We start from the raw sequence: 4,589 nt of genomic DNA, 5'->3' as shown, positions 1-4,589 counted from the left end.
GGGGAATAAGAGAGAGAATACTCTGCTGGAAGTTCCTCCTCCAACCACCCTTTTCTTGCATTTGGGTACTATCCTGTGAGGAGGTGAAGGCTGGAGCAGTTGCAGCTATCTCCACACCCTTGGGGAGTACCCAGAGAAATGTGTGGTCCCAGAGCCCTCACTGCGGAGCCACCAAACGAACTCTGGAAATGGCCAAACCTATGCTTCTTGGCACATGAGGACAAGAAACCTCATGTTCCAGTCACTTTTACTTGAATATGCATTGCTTGGGTGAAAATATACTAAGTGATGCAGCGTTCTTCTTTTTAAAGTCTTTTGAAACGGCTGTCATTCCACATGATAGCATGCCAGACAGACGAGTTGTCTCGTTGAAGAGAATGCTAATTAACCCGGGCCATGTGAAAGTGAGCACAGAGGTCTTCCAGTGTTGACATTACCTGTTGACCATGAGCAATTACAATGACCGTGTGTGATTCTAATATAAGTGGCATAAACTGATACTCCATAGTCTCCAGTTTTTCAAGTGTTCCTTTTGAAGATCACTTGAGTTTGTCCTCCTTTCCTTGCTCTATTATAAACAACACGACCTATCACCTGGCTCTGGGTTAGCCCATAGCTTCCACTCTGACCTATATTCACCCACTTGTTTATCTTTAACCTAAAACATTTCAAATCAAGGTGACACGTGTACTCGGTTTGACAATAACATTGTCCAGAGGGGCTAATAATGGGTTTCTTGCTTCATCAACCTCTCCTTGCAATCCTGCTCCTTGAGGCAATCACTTTATTATACCATCATTTCTTAACTTAATACTCACATTTCCCTTCCCATGTAATAATATCAATAATCTCATTTTTAGCTTTCTAAAATAATTCACGCCAGTAAAAATATACTTAATCATTTATAGTTTTGCAGTTTCTTAAAACCTTAAGCACAGTTTTATCATGTGACCAAGTAATTCTCTTCCTAGATAGTTACACAGGGGAAACAAAACCCTATCCACACAAAGACTTGTTTGAACATGTTCACAGCAGCATTATTCATACTAGCCTCAAAGTGGGTTTTTACCACAAAGGAATGATAAATGTTTGAGGGAATAGATACGTTTAACCTGACTTAAATACTACACAATGTATACATATATTGAAACATCACACAGTAGCCTATAAATATGTACAATTTTTGTGCTTGTATATCAATTAAAATACATTTAATTTTAGAAACTATTAATCAACAAAATAAAGACAACATGGAAATAAAAACTGGAAACAACCCAATGTCCATTACCTGATGAATAGATAGACAAATTGTGGTGTATCTATACAAAAATATTCACCAGTAAAAGGGATTGAAGTACTGGCAATGGCTACAACATTGAGGATCTTTGAAAACATTAGGCAAAAATGACCCCCCCACCACAAGACCATATATTAAAATATGATTCCATTTAGGCGAAATGCCCAGAAAAGTGAAATCTTTAGAGACAAAACCATGGTTTCCAGGGGTGGGAATGGGGTATAATTGTAGACTGGTGTAAAATGTGTTTATGAGCTGATGGAATGTTCTAGTACTAGATTGTCGTGGTACTCATCCTACCCTATAAATTTGCTAATAACAACTGAATTGTACATTTAAAGAGATAATTTCATAATATGGAAATAAAACCTAAAGAAAGCTGTTAAATATCACATAGGTCTCTATTTCTTTCTTTTCTTTCTTTTTTTTAAATTTTTTTTGGTACCAGGGATCAAACTCAGGACCTTGTGCTTGTGAGGCAGGCAGCAGAACTACAGAGCTAAATCACCAGCCCCCAGGTCTCTAGGTCTCTATTACTTGTTCCATCAACTAGAGACAATGCTCTTTACTTCCTCTCTCCTCATAAACTCTGTCCTCTTTATCCATTTTCAACTTCTCTAAATTGTGTATTTACCTTTACTTTGTAAAGAATGCTAGAATTTTATTTGCCAACAACTTCTATGGAATTAAAAGCAATATGCACCATTTACAACAATATAGTTTTTGAACTTTCTTTTTTCACAGAAAAACCAAGTCTTGTGCTATGACTATATTTCCTTTGCTATGGCTCCAGCGTCACTTTTTCTGGGCCACTCAAGAGAGGATACTCAAAGGGGTCCCTTATTATTGCGTCCCATCAATCATTGAAAATTATCTCACTATTTATTTTTCTCCAGGTTTGAAAAATGTCTTTCTTATAAAGTTGTGCACTTCTTCTGTTCTGAGATTTTAAAAAACTTTCTATTTTAGATTTACAGAGAAACTGTGGAGATGATATAGAATTCCCACATATTCCACCCACTTTGTACTATAATTGACATTTGACATTAGCGAGTACATTCATCACTATTTATAGAATGGATATCTATGCATTATTATTAGTTAAAGTCCATATATTATTGAGATGTTCTTAATTTTAATATAGTGCTTATTTTCTGATTCCATTGTGGAAACCACATTATACTTAAGTTACCAGCCAACTTACACTTCCCTTGACTGGGACAGTTCCCCAGCCTTCTTTTGTCTTAACGACCTTTGCAGCTTTGAGGAGTATTGATCAGGTGTTTTGGAGGGTGCTCCTCCATGGGATTTTTTTTCTGATGCTTCTCTGTTAATTAGATTGAAGTTATGGGTTTTAGGGAGGAAGCCACACAGGTAAAGTACCATTGTCATCGCATCGTATCAAGAGTGCCCACAGTTGGTGCTGCCTACCTGGCTGAGGTAGTGTTAGGTTTTTCCACTGTGATGTGACTGCCCCACCTGCATCCCTGTTTCAGTTGGAAGGAACTCACTATGCATGGCCCATTCTTGAGGAGTGAGAGTTATGTCCTGCAGCACAGGGATGTGAACAACATACAATAGGTCACATTATATAATTTATGAAGGTCTAGAAGGGAGAAATTCAAAGGCTCCTAACACAAACAAATGGTAAGGATCAGAAAATGCTAATTATCTTGATTTGATCAGTGAACACTGAAGGCATAAATTCAAATAAAACACTGAAGCTCGGTAATGTGTGCAATTAATACATGTGCAATAATATGTCAATTAATATATGTTAATAAACATCTATGGGATACAGAGAACTGTATTTACAGAAAATATTCAATTCTTAAATGCCTTTTATAGAAAGAAATAAAAATAATAAAATCATTAAATATTTATCTTAAGAACTAGAGGACAATAAAAGAGCAAATGAAATAAAGAAGATTAATAAAGATAATAGGCTAAAGTTAATGGGATAAAAAATTAGTACGAAGAATAAATCCAACTGTCCTTTCAAAATACCAGTGAAACCGATAAATTCCATATTATTCTAATTAATGATAAAATGAAGTAAAATATATAAGAATGAGAATAAAAATGGGGGCATAACATCAGATGAAGAGGTTTAAAATATTATCATGGAGCCCTACAAGCGATTTTATGGTAATAGATATAAGCAAAAAGAAATAGTTTTCCTAGTAAAATCCAACTTACCAAAACTGATGAAAGAAGAAAGGAAAATTTGAAAGGACCAGTTACTACAGAGGGAACTGGGAAATGTTTAAAGATTTACTACTGAAAAATCAGAAGATTTCAGCTGAGTTGTTTTTAGTTTAATTGTTGAAGAATAAATAGTTCCAATGTTATTTAGTTCAAGCTTTAGAAGAAGCCAAAATAAATTTGTTGCCAAAATATGACATAGAACAGAGATTATAACAAAAATATTTATCATAATTTTATTTATAGTCACAAAATGTTAAATAAAATATTACCAAATAGAATATACACATGAAATGAAAAATTATATTTTATGCCCATGTAAATTTTATTGTAGGAATAATGTTGGCTCAATTTCAGGAAATGTTTGATTCTATTTGATTATATCAAAAATTAAAGGAGGGCTGGGCATGTAGCTCAGTGGCAGAGCACTTGCCTAGCAAGAATCAGGCCTGGGTTCATCCCTAGCACTGTTAGAAAAATTAAAATAGAAAAGCCACATAATCAAATCATCAGCAGGGGTTTAAAAATTCATTGGCAAAAGCCAGTGGGTACTTGCATAAAAATTCTAAGTAAAATAAAAATAGAAAGGTGCATCTTACATAAAGTATTATTTAATAATACCCAAAGAGCACATATTATTCTACACTTGATCTTAGCCAAAAGGCCGAGAAGCAATTGAGCACATATTATTCTAAAAGGTTAAATCCTGATATCATTTCAATTACAATCAGGTACTAAAAGAATGTCTGTCTGTTATCACTATTATTGGTCAATTTTGTCAGAGATTTTAACAAAAGTAATAAATATTAAAAATTAAAATCAATTAATAAAATTAAAATTAATTAATTAAATTACACAGAATCAAAAAAATGCTTAAAAAAGCCTCTTGACCTTCACTGATGATATTATAATATACCCAGAAAGCACGCAAACAAAAATCTTCAGAAAAAATGTTATATTATTTTTGAAGAGAATCTGGGAAAGTGAATGGTCTTAAGACAAATATACAAAAAGTAATTTTTCTCCTTCCTAGCAATAAAACCCCATGAAAGAAGAATATATCATTGACAGTAATGGCAAAGTCTAT

The 4,589-nt window shown here is 34.0% G+C and overlaps 1 pseudogene; it reads right to left on the bottom strand.

Moving 5' to 3' along the window:
• Window positions 1–4,085: 4,085 nt before the first annotated feature.
• On the bottom strand, window positions 4,086–4,178 carry LOC117285329 (annotated as a pseudogene).
• Window positions 4,179–4,589: the final 411 nt, after the last annotated feature.

The sequence above is a fragment of the Fukomys damarensis genome, unplaced genomic scaffold, assembly GCF_012274545.1.
Source record: "Fukomys damarensis isolate Sample0158 unplaced genomic scaffold, DMR_v1.0_HiC HiC_scaffold_8, whole genome shotgun sequence".
NCBI classification, from domain to species: Eukaryota; Metazoa; Chordata; class Mammalia; order Rodentia; family Bathyergidae; genus Fukomys; species Fukomys damarensis.
Note: the sequence above shows the minus strand (reverse complement) of the source record. Positions and strands in the feature narration are given on the sequence as shown.